The following is an 18,913-nucleotide window of genomic DNA, read 5'->3' on the forward strand; positions in this document are numbered from 1 at the left end:
TGGTCATGGTTTCTTAAGAAGTCATGTGTAAAGATTAAGCAAGAAGAATAAACTAAATATCCTAATGAAGCTTACCCCAAAAGACTCAATGCCCCAGGAAGAAGTCTAACAATAATATTGCCCCTTTCTGACCCCTGACTTTATTGAGGGAGCTCTTTCTTTACTTCTCTATTCTTTTTTCCTCTATTCTTTTTTGTTCTCTTATCTAGTGTTAGAAGGTTGAAAGGGCGGAAGAAAAAGGGTAGAAAATATGGGAATAAAAAGAACCCACAAAGTACTGAAAGACAGCTACACCACTGCCTTAAATATCCCTTTTAAAAATGGGCTACAGAGCAAAACAAAGAGTTCTCAACTGAGGAATATCGAATGGCTGAGAAGCACCTGAATAAATGTTCAACATCTTTCATCATCAGGAAAATGCAAATCAAAAGAACTCCAAGATTCCTCCTCACACTAGTCAGGATGGCTAAGATTAAAAACTCAGGTGACAGCAAATGCTGGTGAAGATATGGAGAAAGAGAAATGAATACTGCTCCATTTTTGATGGGATTTCAAGCTGGTACAACCACTCTGAAAATCAGCCTGGTGGTTCTTCAGAAAATTGGACATAGTCCTACTTGAGGACCCAGCTATACCACTCCTGGGCATATACCCAAAAGATACTCCAATGTATAACAAGGACACGTGTTCCACTATGCTCATCGCAGCCTTATTTATAAGGATAGGAAGAACCCAGATGTCCTTCAACAGAAGAATGGATACAGAAAATGTATCCATTTACAGAGTGGAATACCACTCAGCTATTAAAAACAATGAGTTCATGAAATTGGATGCAAATGGATGGAACTAAAAAAATATTGTCTTGAGTGAGGTAACCCAATCACGATATGTAGTCACTGATAAGTGGATATTAGCCCAAAATCTCAAGATACAATTCCCAGTACACATGAAGCTACAGTAGAAAGAAGACCAAAGTCTTCCTTCTTAGAAGGCGGGACAAAAATACCCACAGGAGGAAATATGGACACAAAGTGTGGAATAGATACTGAAGGAAAGCCCATCCAGAAACTGCTCCACATGGGGATGCATCAAATATACAGCCACCAAACTGAGATAATATTGCTGATACCAAGCAGTGCATGCTGACAGGAGCCTGATATAGCTGTCTGCTGAGAGACTCTGCCAGAGCCTGACAAATACACAGGCAGGTGCTCACAGCCAACCTTCGGACTGAGCACTGGGATCACAATGGAGGAGTTAGAGAAAGGATTGAAGGAGCAGAAGGGGCTTGCAACTACATAAGAACAACAATACCAACCAACCAGAGCTCCCAGGAATTAAACCACGCCCCCCAAGACTATGCATGGACAGACCCATGGCTCCAGCTGCTTCTGTAGCAAAGGATGGCCTAGTTGAGCACCAATGGGAGGAGAAGCCCATTGTCCTGCCAAAGTTGGACAGCTCACTGTAGGGGAACGTGACAGCGGGGAGGGGTGGGTGGTTGTGTAGGAGAACACCCACATACAAGAAGTGGGAGAAGGGATGGGAAACCGGGAAAGGGGATAACATTTGAAATGTAAATAAAAAGCATCCAATATAAAAAAATTACAAAAAACCTTTATGAAGTAAGGGCATAAATGTATACAATCTATTATTTATCTGAACTCTTCAAGGTATACAACAGACTTTTATTTCAGGAGCCTATAAGAATAGCTATTCAGTGTTGTTATATTAGCTAATAAAGTCCCCTGTTTATTCTGACCTCATGGGATCTATTAGTTATCAACTATTTACTGTTTAAGAACTTGAAATATAAATGAAGAAAAAGAAATCGATATATTCAAGTACCTAACCTTCTGATAACTTAAGTATCTTTCTATAATTGTCTGGCATGAATTTGAAATTATAGTACACATTACATTCCTAATAACCTTTTTGTGAGATTATTTGAACAAAGAAAAACTAACTCCTCAAAACCTCCAGATATTAACGATATTAACAGAATGAAGGAATGATAGGTTTAATGATTTGGGGACTTAGTCAATATTATCTACACCTATTTTCAAGCTTTATTTTGTGAATATGTGTACATGGCCATGTGTGTAGACATTTGTACTGGTGCACCCATACATTTGAATGCCAGAAATGCACAGTAGGTTCTTTGTCAAACTTCCCACATTATCTTTTGAGAAATGGTCTTTCACTGAACCTGTAGCTCACAGCATAAGCTAGGCTGGCTAGCAACAAACTCCAGCTATCTTCTTGTGCCATCTCCCAGGGTGAGATTATAGACAAACACTTTTGTAATTGAGTTCCAAAAAGGGATTAATGTCCTCCTACTTGAATGAACAAGGGGTTACCATTTGATTTACCATCCATGCCACTCACGGTTTCTTTCTTTTGTGGGATGATGTCACAGGTGAGGCAGGCACAAGATAGAAGGGGGCCTTTCATTGGGTGAGAAGGAAGGATGGGCAAGAGAAAAGTTTGAAGGAAGAGGAGGAGACTGGGACAGAAAGAGGGAGATGAGAGAGGAGAGAGAAGCTGTGGTAGGACAATGGAGACTGACCTAAAGATCTTGCTCTGTGTATTTACAGGTTGTTATCAATGTTTTTAAGGGATGGATGATACCGGGCTTTGTATGTTTAAGTGGATAATTATATCTTATCAATTGGATCTAAGATTATTGTGTTGTGTGTTCTTTTATATGAGGGTTTGAGTGTAGGAAAGTGTGCGGCAGTTGGAGACACTGGGCCGCCACTGCAAAGTTGGGATGTGTTTCCGCCAAGATATCTAGCAGATATCTTGGGGCACTGTGGTGCCAGACCAAGCGAGGTAAAAGACAACCATATACTTTTTTAAATTTTTTATATTTTTACAACAACATTCTTTCACTTTGAAAATTTTCACATTGAATATTTTCTTTTCAAATAAGGTTTTGTTTAATCTTCCACAATTTCATGCCTTCTTAAAATATTATTTTTTGGGCTGGAGAGATGGCTCAGTGGTTAAGAGCACTGACTGCTCTTCTGGAGGTCCTGAGTTCAAATCCCAGCAACCACATGGTGGCTCATAACCATCTATAATGGAATCTGATACCCTTTTCTGGTGTGTCTGAAGACAGCTACAGTGTACTCATATAAATAAAATAAATATGTATTTAAAAAAATATTATTTTTTTGAAAATTTTGTACAACTTACCTTTTTGGGTAAATCGTTTATTCTTTGAGAATTTTTCTCCCTTACTTTCTTCCTAAATCCTTCATTCCATTACTAGAGTTTGAACAGTGCCCATTAACATTAACTAATTTGTAATTTATTGTGTATCCAGACATGTGATGAAGAAAGACATGTAACTAATATACCAGATATTTAATATAGATATAATAACACAAAAGTCTTCAGTGTAAACACATACAGTAGTTTCAATCTGATAGATCAGAAGGGAATACAATATCAAACAAATGAATCTATGGTATTTATTTTCAGTAATATTTTAAAAGTTCTAAACATCAAATTATAATCTATAATCTTCAAATTTTTGATTTGTAATCATTCGTCATTTACTAGTAAATAATCACACCAGCACATATTTTAGAAACAATCAGCTGCCAAATTCTTTACCATGTCTAATTTTTTAACTTTGTTCCACCACCACTTCAATTTCCATGGCAGTACCATTATATTTAGAAAATCATAATCTTCAGGAAAGAAATTTAAACAAGAGAAATTATTTTGGCTGAGAGAAGATAACCAAAAGCTCATAGCCATAAATATTAGGATAGTTTGTTTTTATTTTTCTACAAGTAATATTGAAATCATAGAACATAGCTCTTTTCCGTGTATATTCATATGCGTACGGAAGCATAGTTTCTAAGGCATGAGACTAAGTTAGCATAAATCTGGCTACACAGAGATAATAAAACAACTTTCTCTCTCTAGTCCACGTTTAAAACATAGCAGTGGAGTATCCATCAACTGAGAAAAGATAAGAAGTGAAGTAGATGCAATTGATAAATAGGTATTTTACTATGGATGTGTTCATATTAAATTCAAAAATTGAGTACATAGAGAGCAACTTTATTTTTTGTTTTAACTTTTAAAATCAATGGTTAGAAGCTAGGGAGAGGACTTAGTAGTTAATTGTACTACTGATTTTTTAGAGCAGATGAATTTACTTTTGATCACGTAAATCGGATAGCTAACAACTTTTTTTGACTCCATATTTAGCAGAAATCCATCCTGTGATCTGCACACACACACACACACACACACACACACACACACACACACACACACACTGTATGGCAAATTATGTTTCTCTTTTAGAAACACATTTAGATGTCAGATGAAGTTAATCACCAATGTCAATCTTGTCCAAGGGTATATATTTCTCATTTATTACTGGAGCTGGTGGTTAGAGAAATGAAGTGTATGTGTTTTGTGAATGTTTGTGCCTTTTATTGGGAACCTAATCATGTAACCACAGACTCTACCCAAATCAAAAAGTAGGGTTTCAGATGTAGTAATTACTTTTGCATAACCCATTAATTACTTTAGCTTGTTTCATATATCCAGATGTGCACATAAACATTCATTGGAGAACATATAATATTTCTGTTCTGAAATAGTTCACAGCACAGCAAATATAGGCCTTCATTCTCTCTGGGGATAAGCCATCTAACTTCAACTTAAATAGATGTAAGTAGAAGTTTTAGAATTGGTTAAAACCTGACTCCCCATAATCTTATTCTCATACTGGACCTTCCTTTCCTCTTCCCAGGGAGTTTTTAATGGCATCTCAATCCCCCAAAAGGTGTACAGGGTGCTCTGCTTTTCACATTACCACACTTAATGTGTCCTTGAATACCTGGGGTACAGAGAGTTATTCAACCACAATGCAAAAGTCCTGTGTGATGTAGCTGGAAGAGTACTTAGAAACTGGCAATAAAATTGCAATATATAGTCTTTCACAATGTATTTAAATCACTTTTTTAATTGAAATATCCTGTCATTAGTATTCAAGAAGTTGCATCTCATGTGCAATTAAATTACAAGCCATTTAATTTCTATTTGCTCTTAGCTTCATCCTACCTGAGGGGCATAGAAACAAATCCTGTACAGCATAAGAATCATGATTTTAGAACGTGTTAGTCCCCAAGTGTTTGTTCTCCATCCTCTGTGCTAGACACATTGTTGGTGGCTGCCTCTCAGTTCCACGGAATGGCGGCTGACAAAATGTCTCATAAATCTAGCATCCATCTGCTCTTTAGTTTTCCTTTGGAAAGATGTTAAGTTTTCTCTGTAGAGATGGCACAGTTCATGTTTGGAAGAACACATTTACTGAATATAAAAGTATAAGGAAATTATTCTGAGGAGGTAACTCTTAAAACACTCAGCACTGTGCAATTGTGTGCTTTTTTCCTCAGTCAAATGGCAGTAGCTTTACTACTGTGGGTAAAGAAGACAGATGATTTTGACAAGTTATTCATTCCACTGAAACTTATTAGTTTCCAGTCTGCATTTTGAGGGTTCCCACTTGTCTAATAAGTGAAAAAATCTGCTTCTTGGAGAAGAGAGGAAGTGGGGACTTATTAAAAAGATTCTCCTTGATTTCTCCGACAGGAGATGACTTTCACAAACAACATTATGGCAAGTGAAGTGCAAATGAATCAGAACATATGGATTAAATTTCCTTTCAAGTATACGTGGCTCTGTAAATCATGAGAAAAAGGGAATGAAAAAATGTAGTTTAATTTTGCCAAACCAAGACATTTGAACAATTGTTCAAGAAAATATGCCAAAGCCACATTTTTCTCCTTGAAACCCACTACTATCAGAAGAAACACTGAACTTGTGCAGTCATCAGTGTCTGATGAATCACTCAGGGGTCTTTGGAATTCTCCCATGATTCCCTCAGAGTTATCTTTCAGAAAAAAATTTAGATTTGTGTGATTATTGGAAAAGTTATAAAATATGTGCTCTGTAAATAAGAGAACAAAGTTTTAGAATGTAAGTTTAATAAGAATCAATGAGTTGTTTTCAGCAAACTATATTCACATATTGTTTTCAATTACTTTATGAGAAATGAATGTTATGGGTTAAATATGAATTAATTAGAGATGTCGAACTGTTCGAAAGGTTATATTGTTTTTCTTGAATACAGAATTATGTTCAAGAGATAATAGAACATTTTAGTATCTTAGAATAGCTTTTGTAATAATTTTATAATATAAATAAAATATGTTCTTTTTAAAATAATCAGAGTTTGTAGCTATCTAATAAGGGAAAATTTAAAAACAAAATTTATTCTTAACACTTTTAAATATATTTTATATATTTTTCTAAACATGCACAAATATTATATATGATTCACATAATATCTATACATTGTTGATATAATCCAACAAGTCATGGAGTATTGTTACTAATTGGTGCAATCATAATTTGATTGACTAGTACACATAATTTCCCTCAATCTATAGACACTTCATTTTGAAGTAATATTTTCAACTTTTGATTTTTAAATGTTTGAGATTATAATATGGTTACATTTTTCTTTCCCTTTTCTTTTTTCCAAACCTTCTTACATACCCCTTCTTTCTCCACTTAAAAATTTTAGCCTCTTTACCATCATTGTCTGTGTTCATGCAGATGTATTCCTAAATATAACTTGTTCAGTTTATATGTTATGTTTTTCTATAAATTGATAGAACATCATTATCCAATCTATACCCATGGATAACATTTTATATATTACTAACATGGATATAGCCAAATGTTGACATTCTCAGAATGGAGAGCCTGTGAATATAGTGTAGATCCTCTGAGGGCTTGAAAGGAGTTCCCCTTTGAGTCACTGCTAGACTAGAAATGCTTAACACCCTGTAGTATATTTTATAATCTCGGTTCCTAAGAAAATATGAGCATTCCTGCCCGTTGTCTCGCTCTATTTTAAACATTGCATTTACAGGGTCTCCTAGCCACATTTTAGTGCCTGTCAGCATGAGGCGAAAATCTTATTCCATTGTTTATGTGTTGTAATACATGTTCTACTCTTCTTGAGAATGTCTTTGGTTTACTCTTGTGGTAAAATGGTGTAATCTGGGTTTTACGATGCACATGACTTTCTCATTAAAGTACCAAACCTGCAAATGGAAACTTGTTCGTATGACATGCTAAATAGGAAGTCATATTAACTTGGAAACTACAGACAAAATTTGGCAGTATCAAATTAGTGACTGATAGGAAGTATGTCCACAGGGTAGAAGCGGGGACTAATTCATATTCCTTTCCACTCCCCAGAGATGTGTCATTGATTGTCAGTATCTTCCAACAGTCACTATCTTGTGTGACAAGGAAGTGACACCACTTCCTTTTTTATAGCACTGTGGATTTCTCATCTACCCTTCCTTGTAGCAGGAACAGGCAGGGCCAGTCTTCCTGGACCAGTCTATCTAAAGATAATGTCACTATTGACACTCATTTTCCTGTGACTTCCAGTTTTATTGTGTTTTTCCAACAGATTTTAAATAAGCTGATCTGAATCTGGAGGTATATTGAAATTAATAGATGATATGAACTTATCAGAATAGTATACAGCATTATTTTAATCAATATTAATAGCCAGCATTGTGTTTTACTAATTGATTAAAGAAAGAACAGCTAGAATTTATATAATTTATTAAATGTAGTTTAACATGGTTCTTCCCATGGATTAGTATATTAATTATATACATATTTCATTGTGACATTTTCATATACATACATATGTATGTGTATATATATATATATATATTGGTTTATCATATTCATTTCCTATTGCCCACTCCTTTTCAATTTTCCTCTCAATATGATAATTCTCTTCTTGATCCAATTCCCAGCTTGTTCCCTTTGCAAGACTCTCAAGGAGTAGGGTATCATAATACCCTCCCTCTGCACAGCTGTAATTGTAAGTTTACAAGTCCTGGAAAGGTCAAGCCTTTCTGGATGTTTGCTTCCAATGCACAATATGGGATGCAGCGAAGAGTTTTCTCCCTCATGCTTGTGTCCTCCAGGTCTTTCATTTTTTGGTAAAAATTCTACACTCTTTGCCACTACCAGATCTATGAGACAGCCTCAGTGCTCACACTTTATATAACTAGAAAAGACATAAACAGATGCAAATACAAGATGCTTTGGTAGGTTAGAGGACAAAGAAACCATACACTGATTGGGACCGAACTAAAAATATATTTCTGTAACTAAAATAGCATATTGTTGAAACAGTGGGAGACAAAGCTACAGTCAGAAAGCTGTGAAAGAAAGAAGGGATGGATTTTTAAAGTGTTCAAAATTAAGAATTATTACTAATTGGTTTGTAGTGATAAAGAAATAATCCTTTCATTTCATGGTGATTTTTGTCTTGGGTGATGAAGTAGATAACAGAAAACAAAGAGGTGCACAAGCACATATTAGAGCCTGCTGGAATAAAGGGAAATTTACTTTAGAGCACTAGTCCTCAAACTGCGGATCTCAACTCTTTCTTGGGAGTCACTTAAGAGCATTAGAAAATGAAAATATTTACATTATGATTCATAACAGTGGCAAAATTGTGGTTACGATGCAACAACAAAAATAATTTTATGGTTTGGGGAATCACCACAATATTCTTCATATATTAAAGGGTTGCAGCATTAAGAAGGTTGAGAACCAGTGGCTCATAGGAAGGAGGAGCTCACAGGAAGGAGGAGCTCACAGCATTGGAATTGTTACAGTGCTATGAGCAGCCTGACAACGACATTCCCTTGAGAGCTTTTGAACTTTGCAGAAGGGCATCAAAACCATCTGTCATATTTCAAAAATCTCTAAAGTTATGAGTATGACTCTTAATCATGTATTCTCCCAATTTCACACAATATCAATGAAATGCATTTTATAAATATATAACGAGGGAAAAGTTTTACTGAGATAGTGAGCAAAATGAAGATATCGATGCAGCTAAATTCAGTTTATATGTCCAGATTCCTCATGATTTATATGTCACAAATATACATGGATTCTGAAGGCTACATTCTGGTCCAATTTTCTGTTTCTTTTTTCAGCATGATATGAACCTCTTCTTACCTCAGTCCACATAGATCCTTAACACTTCCTCTGATACTTACAGTAAAATCTGCTGTACATTATCAATCTTGATTGACAGTTACACAAATTACAACTGGCTCATCTTTCAAAGACCCACAAAAATCATATAATCACAATATTGTGTTAGAAAATTTTATTCATCATTATACTCTGGAAAACAATGTCTCAGAGAAATTGTATGTAGGAAGCTATTGAGTGTTCTCTGCAAGAGATGACTGTGTTTTAACACATAATTGGTATACTATGATGAGCAAACTATGAGCAAAATCTATAAACATCTAATATATCAGCATGAAGGAGCTTTTATGTAAGGGTAATTAGTGATCAGTAAATTAGACGGAATCGATATCCAAAGACATGAATGTTGAAAGATGGATATAAGAGAAGGAGTGAGGACAGAATTGTAATTTTATTCCAATCAAGTACTAGCATGTTCCTACACATCCTGAGGAAAAACATGGTGATGAAATCCCACTTGGGAGAGTGAGGGTAAACTCCTGATTTAACATTTCAAGAACTTTGGAGATATATTGCAAGATGTACTTTTAGTTCAATAGAAGGAAATTGTTAAGACAATAAGTAAAGACAACTGTGCTAATTTTACAGCCAGCCTTCTTATCAATTGAGTCACTCCCTCTGTCCCTTATCTGTTTGGTATGTGTCCTTCAGATAATGTTTTATTTAAATAAATTTGAAAGAAAAATTTATTTAGAAAGACAAATTTGAGATTAAATAACTCTTGAGTTTGTATCTGAAACTACATAACATAGACAGTGCTTACAGTGAATTCTCTAGGTTAAAAATGATGGTTGTGTGGTGATATTTCTATGGAGAGAGTCTTTATAATACCCATTTGCATATACCTATCCTCTGTCCATTTCATTTGATGTGGAACATGAGGTGATTTTTATATTTTGAATATTCTGAAAGCTGCTGATCCACCCATGTGAGTGATGCCACTTTGAGGTCTTAACTTCGTATTTTAAAAGAGATTACACTAAACCAACTAAACCACACTCGAGTAAAGCAAATCCTGCCTTGCATTGTTCACCTGATATGCTCCCACCTGAAGGTAGATTTTTCTCATGAAAAAGGAACACAAAAATGAGCATCTTATAAATTGATATTTAGTAACTAGTGGTAAACGTGAAATGGTGAATTCTTTACAGCCCAATCCTAGGTAGCCTTAGAGCAATATATCTTAGTTATTTTTGAACCTGTATTCTCCTTGTCTTTTCAAGATACCTTAAGTTATAGTTTCTGTTTCAGAGCTGCTTTTTAATTTTGGGGCTACTTTTTTAATTGAAGCATAATTCATAAAAGACTATATTCCTTTGATGATATTTTTTTACAACTTAGTCAGGTTGTCTTTCTCTAGTCTTCCAAGGAAGGTCATTTTACTATTTTAGATTTAATTTTTAAAGTCATGAACTACTTCAGTGGAAAATAATTCAAAGTAAAACCCAAGATCACCTCATCCATTTCAATCTGAATGTGGACAACAACAATGGAAGGTTACCTGTTCCCATCCTGTTACTTGTAAATTGAAATGCTGAAGAAACTCCGTTTCCTTTGCAAAAATCAAGGTCTAAGGTTTCCTGGTTGACTGAGAACATGAGGTGAGCTGATAGTCTTAGTTCAGAATGATCTGATTGGGTAGATTCACAGTCTGTGTACTGCTGGCTAAGTGTGATAGTTTCTACAGTTCTGTGTATGTCCCAGAGGCTCCCATTAGTTACTGAACTCTTAAAACTGGTATTGTGACATTACAACATTTTGCACTAATTTTATAAACGTTTACAGTGCAATATGTATTACTTTTCTGAGGCAAACTAAAGGTATATTTCTCAAGTTTCTGCTGCCTTCAGCAGCATTTACATTCTTATACATTCGTAATAGATAGAGATGAAGCAGATTGCAGTTTGGTTTTTGTTACTATTTTTTTTTTAATTATAAACCATGTACCAAGTTTCTTGTCAAGACTGTGTAGGATAAGTTGAACGTGATTCCATTCTATTAACCAATAGAGTGTGTTTCCTATGCATATAGTTACATTGAAATAAAGTCCTAACCGATCAAAGAAGAAGAAGAAGGAGGAAGAGGAGGAAGAGGAGGAGGAGGAGGAGGAGGAGGAAGAGGAGGAGGAGGAGGAGGAGGAGAGGAAGAAGAAGAAGAAGAAGAAGAAGAAGAAGAAGAAGAAGAAGAAGAAGAAGAAGAAGAAGAAGAAGAAGAAGAAGAAGAAGAAGAAGAAGAAGAAGAAGGTCAAACTCACAGGAATAAGGAACAGAATAGTGGCTAAGAAAAGTTTCAGCTATGAAACCTAAAGATCTACAGAACCATAGTGCACACCTCCAGTTATGTGTTCCATAGGAGAAAAGCAAATGATTTGCATTTAATTTCAAGTTGTATAATTATGTGTCTTTATAAGGAACGACAAAATGATCATCAATGGACATGTTATTTTACTGAAAACCTCTCACTGATAGCCTTCAAATCCACACACTATTTTTCAGAACCATAAGTATATACAAGGCAATGTGTCTTTTCATCCATCTTTCATCTGGAAATACATCACAATATTAAGAGGAAACCTCAAGTGATAGAACCTATCACCACAGATTTCTCCAATCTAATTAATTCTATGGTATGAAGTCATTCTAGGAGGTGTAGCAGCCTCTTAGAATGCTAACCTAAATTAGCAGGTGTGGCAGTCTTGAAGCATATGTATTGGACAAACATTGGAAGTTCTGAGAAAAAGCTATATAGAAATGACTTTAAAATGGTATGGTGTGAAGGCTTAAAACATGGTGAAATAGTAGAGTGCTTCTATCCCATGTATAAAGTGTGAAATTTAATCCTTGAAATGATGTTAAAATTTGTTGAGGAATTTGAGATACAAATACTGAATCTAATTCTTCAGCTCTTTGCTACTCTAAATTTGATTTTTCAAAATTAGCACTTTTGGCTATACTGTAATACAGTTATTGATTTCCATATGTCATTTCATCATGAGAATAATAATATTATCACCAACCCACGCAACAATAACTAAAACAGAGAACCTCCAAAGATTATCAAGGTGATTGAAAGCACCCGGTATACATTATATATAGTATGTTTCTTAATTTCTTTTCTTCTATCATGAAACAGTACCCACAAAAGGCAAAATTTTATGAGAATGGGTTTCTTATGTCTTACACTTTGAGTCAATTCCATCATGGGGAAAGACACAGGAGCAGTTATGGATGGCATGGTACAAGTAAGGACTTGGTGGGACACATCGCCCCAGGCTCAGGAAACAGAGTAGGATAAAGGCACACTTACCTCAGCCATCTTTCTCCAGGCATAAAATACAGTATTAGTTACATGGAATAGTGCCAGTCATATTGGACCCACCTTCCCAGCTCAGTGAAGGCTATCAAGGTTTATTTATCATGGCAGGGAACATGGTAGTACCCAGGAAGACATGGTGCTGAGAGGTCTACATCTAGATCCACAAGTGGAAGGAAGAGAAGCCAGTGGGCCTAGCTTCACCTTTGAATCCTCAAGCTCACCATCAGAAGAACGCTCCTTCCAACAAAAACATACCCACTCCAACAAGCCCACATTTCTTAGTCTTTCGCAAGTAGTGCCACTCCCTGATGACTAAACATTCAATTATATGAGCCTATGAGAGCAATTCTTATTCTAATTACCAGGATGTACACAAAGAAATGATAAATATGAAAGTGAAATTTACAGATTCACATAATATATTAAAACCAAACCTACAAAGAAGAGGAACTGGATACAATGATATAATGTAACAATAGTTAAATGGTATGGATTTGACCAATGAACAATGCATCCAAGAACGATACACTAATATCAATTTTACTTTACATAAAGGAATTTAAGGAAGATGTCATATATTAGTGTGAATCTGTATTTAGCAATGTTACATATAGAATTTTAGGTGTAAACAATATATTGTAAAGGCATATATATATATACACACACACATATATATATATACATATATATATATGCATTTACACTAAGTATGACTTATATGACATGCTCCCTATCCTTTCATTATGTTTCTTATTGTCAGTGTAGGAATATTCATTATTCATAGATTGTATGCTATAAGTTTTTGTTTTAACTAAAATAAATAAAAACCAATACAATTTTTTAAAAGTCATTCTCAACCAGCACTGTAACCCTGAAAAATACTCCAAAGCTCCAACCTTATAAACTTAACTCTCACGCTGAGTAATATAATATTTTCTACACAAGTGGAATCATGTCACAATAATTCAATGATACCAATGAAGAAGTAATAGCTAAAGTGAAATCTTTGACAACTGGCAATACAGTCAGATCCTATAGAGCACTTCTGTTATTTTTTTGTCAAAGAATCTTAAATTTTTCCCTATCTTAACTTTCACATACACAAATAATAGATCTCTTTCCATATTCTGTGTAATAACATTAGCAGTAAATTTAATTTATAACACTGTAACAAGTATCCAGTGCTGCACTGTCACTGAGATTATTGAAATGATAGTTCTGCTAGATAATCTATCAATCCAAATGGCAGAACTTGGGACCAATCTCGTCTATATTAAAATTACCTTCCCTGTATGAAACCTATAATTCTTTTTCTTTCTCTCCCAACTTTGCCACTGTGTTCAGTTTTTTGAATAATTGCTTTGCTCCAGATCAAAAACAAATTCCAGTATGCTGTATATGCTATCATTGATCACTATGAGCACTAATGCATGAATAAAAATGTGTTTATGTTTTAGAATAAAACTGACATCTCTGTAATAAGACCTCATACAGAATCTACTACCCTGTTCTCCTTTGCTTTCCTATCTGAGGAGGGAGATAATGAGGGCTTTATAAAGCTCTGGATTTGGGACTAATAAAGCTCTGGTGAGTTGCAAGCCTTAGATGATTTTTCAGTATCTTGTACTCCTACTTAGTCCTATGACACATCAAGGGTCTTAATATCAATTACTGCTTTGAGTCAGACTGCATATTTAGATCAGCAGCTCAATGGTTGTCCATTTAACTGTTCATGGATTCATCAAATGGCGTGGTGTCATTTTTTTTAGAGTGATCTAAGTCATTTTTTAATTCTTTTTTCTGTTAAGATGTAAAGTGATAACCGGTCTGGACTCTGTTTCTTTCCTCGGCAGAGGCATCTCTTTTGCTGATTCTTACAAACCATTACTGAGAGCAGAGCTATGCATCTGCATCTCGCACCTGGAATTTCTTTTCAGAATACTTTGTAATTATAGAAAATCTCAAGTTTAATGAAACTGAGGGGGCAACGCTGACTCCACAGAAGTCTCTTTAAAAACTAAAACAAGCAAGCAAAACTAGCAAACAAAAAGACTGATTAGCACTGGAAATAGTTGAGTTTCCAAAGACTGCATCATTAAACATGCAGACTTGAAATACACATGCTAACTTGGAAGAGGAAAAGCTCTGGGGACCTCAAGCCTAGAAAAGGAACTGCGGGCAACTAAGGAATTCTGATAGTGGTAGAAATGGTCTTTCTCAGGGAACAACACACCAAAGGGTTATTTAATACCAATACACAGCTGGTAAAACATATACATGCAAGTAACATTCTAGGAAGGACTGGGATTGTGTTTATATATTTAGGAATATATGCAAACACACATACATATACAAGTAACAACAATTAAAGAAATTCAGGCCTATATTTCAAATGAAAGTTGGGGGTTCAGTGGAGGTTATAATGGAAGAATGGAAACAGGGAAATGATATAATTTTATTTTGATCTCAGAATGAAGCAATTCTTTATGGAAAGGTTTTCTTTTTTAATTAATTAATTTATTTTTTATTTTCACACTCAAGATTTTATTCCCCTCCTAGTCCACCCCCTACTGTTCCATATCCCATATCTCTTCCCCGCACTCCGGTCTCCACTAGGATGTCATGACCCCAACCACCCCTCCAGACCTCTAAACTTCCTGGGGCCTCCAGTCTCTTGAGGGTTAGGAGCATCTTCTCTGACTGAAGCCAAACCCAAGACTCCTCTGCTATATATTATATGTTGGAGGCCTCATATCAGCTTTGTGTAGACAGCCTTGTTGGTAATCCACTGTCTAAGAGATCTCAGGGTTCTAGGTTTATTGAGACTGCTGGTCCTCTTGCCGGGTTGCCCTCTTCCTCATCTTCCTTCAGTTTTTCCCTAATTCAACCAGAGGGGTCAACAGCTTCTGTTCATTGGTGCAAATATCTGCATCTGACTCTTTCAGATGCTTATTGGGTCTTTTTGAGGGCAGTCATGATAGGTCCCTTTTTGTGAGCGCTCCATATCCTCAGTAATGGTATCAGGCCTTGGGGTCCCCTGTTGAGCTTGATCACCTTTTGAGCCCGGACCTGGACCTTCTTTTCATCCAGCTCTTCTCCATTTCCATCCCTGCAGTTCTTTCAGACAGGAACCATTTTGGCTCAGAGTTTTGACTGTGGGATAGCAATCCCATCCCTCTCTTGATGCCCTGTCTTTCTGTCGGAAGTGGGCTCTACAAGTTCCCTCTCCCCACTGTAGGGCATTTCATAGAGGGCCCCCCTTTGTGTCCTGAGGTTCTTTCAGCTCCCAGGTGCATTCTGGAGGGTCCTCCCAACCTCCTACTTCCTGCTGGTTCCTGTTTCCACTTTCCACTCCCCCTCAGGACTTCAGTCCTTTTCCAGCACCCAATACCAGATCATGTTCTTCTCTCCGTCCCCCTGTCCCCTTTCCCTCCCCAACCCCTCCCTCCTCCCTCTATTGTGGCTGCTTTCTTCTTTTTCCTCAATTGGGCCCATCAGTTTATTGACTTTTTGAGTTCTGTTTGAGTTTATCTCGGGTATTCTGTACTGTTTTTGGACTAATAGCCACACGTTAATGAGTACATACATACCATGTATGATTTTGGGTCTGAGTTACCTCACTCAGGATGATATTTTCTAGTTCCATCCATCTGCCTGCAAAACTCAGGATGTCCTCATTCTTAATGGCTAAGTAGTATTTCATTGCGTAAATGAACCATGTTTTCTGTATCCATTCTTCTGCTTGGGACATCTGGGTTATTTCTAGCTTCTGGCTATCACAAATATGGCTGCTATGAACACAGTGGAAGGCGTGCTCCTGTGGAACAGTGGGGCATCTTTTAGGTATATTCCCAAGAGTGGTATTGCTGGGTCTTTAGCTAGATCTATTTTCAATTTTCTGAGGAACCTCTAAACTGATTTCCAGAGCGATTGTACCAGTTTGCAATCCCATCAACAATGGATGAATGTTCTTCTTTTCCACATCCTTGCCAACATGTGTAGTCACCTGAGATTTTGATCGTATTAATTCTGACTGGTGTAAGGTGGAATTTCAGCGTTGTTTTGATTTGCATTTCTCTGATCACTAAGGACCTTGTACATTTCTTTAGGTGCGTCTCAGGCATTCGAGATACCTGTATTATGAATTCTTTGTTTTAGTTCTATACCCCACTTTCTGATTGGACTGTTTGTTTTTTATTTGGTGGTTAGCATCTTGAGTTCTTTATATATTTGGGATATTAGCCTTCTATCAGATGTGGGGTTAGTGAAGATTTTTCCCAGTCTGTAGGTTGCCAATTTGTCTTATTGACTGTGTCTTTCACCTTATAGAGGCTCCACAGTTTTATGAGGTCCCATTTATAAATTCTTAATCATGAGCCATTAGGGTTTTGTTTAGGAAATTTCCCTCTGTGCCAATGAGTTGAAGGCTCTTTCCAACTTTCTCATCTATTAGATTCAGTGTATCTGGTTTTATGTTGAGCTCCTTGATCCACCTGGACTTGACCTTTGTGTAGGATGACTAATATCTATTTTCTGTTTTCTACATACAGACAGCCAGTTAGACCAGCACCATTTATTGAAGATGCTTTCTTTTTTACATTGTATATTTTTGGCTTCTTTGTCAAAGATCAAGTGTGTGTAAGTGTGTGGTTTTATATCTGAGTCTTCAATTCTATTCCATTGATCAACCTGTCTGTATCAGTACCTTTCAGTTTTTATCACTATTACTCTGTAGTAGAGCTTGAGGTCAGGGATGGTAATTTCCTGAGCCATTCTTTTTTTTTATTACATATATTTCTTTACTTACATTTCAAATGTTATTCCCTTTCCTGGTTTCCTGTCCATAAGCCCCTATCCCCTCCCTTCTCCCTCTCCCATACATTTCCCTTACTGCACCCCCCCTATTCCGCTGCACTGGGGGTACAACCTTGGCAAGACCAAGGGTTTCCCTAACAAGGCTATTCTCTGCTACATATACAGTTGGAACACTAGGTCAGTCCATGTATAGTCTTTCGTTAGTGGTTTAGTCCCTAGACGCTCTGGTTGGTTGGAATTGTTGTTCTTATGGGGTTGCAAACTCCTTCAACTCTTTCAATCCTTCCCCCCAAGGCAATTAGAGTTCTCAGTTCAGTGGTTTGCTGCTAGCAGTGACCTCTGTATTGGACATGCTCTGGATGTGTCTCTCAGGAGAGATTTATATCTGGTCCATTTCAGCATGCATTTTTTTTTTTTTTTTTAGCTTCATCCATCTTACCTAGCTTTGGTGGCTGTATATATATGGGCCACATGTGGAGCAGGCTCTCAATGGCCATTCCTTGAGTTGCTGCTCTAAACTTTGCTTCCATATCCCTTCCTATGGATATTGTTTTCCCCTTTTAAGAAGGAGTGGGAGTATCCGCATTTTGTTCATCTTTCTTCTTGAGCTTCCTGTGATCTATGGATTGCATCTTGGTCAATTTGAGCTTTTTGGCTAACATCCACTTATCAATGAGTGCATGCCAAGTCTGTTTTTCTGTGATTCTTTATTGTTTAGAATTGTTTTTGCTATTCTTGGTTTTTTGCCTTTCCATATGAATTTGAGAATTAGTTTTTAACACAACTTTATGCTTTAAATCATCTAAAAGAGCCACTTAAAATCTCTAAATTTAAGCAACTGTTAGCTCATACATTTAAACATGTCAAGTACAAGAGTTTATACTCTTATCATTGGAAAGTTATAGAAGAGTGCATCTGGGACATGGCTTCATTTTTGCTTTAATGCAAACTTGTTGTGTTCTATATCAAAGCAAGAACTTGGATCTATGAGGTTCCAGATAGTAGTTCTTTTGGAGAAAACACCAAAACATATGGTTGTAGGTGTTGGTGTTTATGAAAGAATCAGATTGTCACAAATTTTACAAGTTTTTATTTTCACAGCATCTTATTCTAGTGTAAGAAATGATCAATACTAGATGAAAGGTTCATAAATACATTATTAGGTCAGGGGTTGTCTTTAGCTTTGAACAGGGTAAAAGAGAAAATACTGAGTAAAAAATACACCCAACATTTGGATGTACAGGATGAATTTGATCTCTTTTTATCTTTTTAACACCTTTTCCGATGCTTCTATAATGGTTGTTTTATTTGCTTAATGTGGGCATTCTGCCTTTTCCCCCTTTTATTAGATGTTTTCTTTATTTACATTTCAAATGTTATCCCCTTTCCTGGTTTCCCCTCTGGCAACCCCTTATCCCATTCCCCCTCTCCCTGCTACTATAGGGGTGCTCTTCTGCTTTTAGCCATGGACATTTTCATCTATAATTTTTGACTATTTCAGCACAATCTGCTTCTTTAGTTGCCTGATTTGGGCAACATATCTGGGTAATTGTCTCTATTTCTTATTTTACGTCACCTAAATACATAGAAAGTTCAAAAGAGTAGAGCTTAAGTACTGAGTGTTAACCCCCGGCCCCCC

Source organism: Rattus norvegicus, chromosome 2, assembly GCF_036323735.1.
Source record: "Rattus norvegicus strain BN/NHsdMcwi chromosome 2, GRCr8, whole genome shotgun sequence".
Taxonomy (NCBI): Eukaryota; Metazoa; Chordata; class Mammalia; order Rodentia; family Muridae; genus Rattus; species Rattus norvegicus.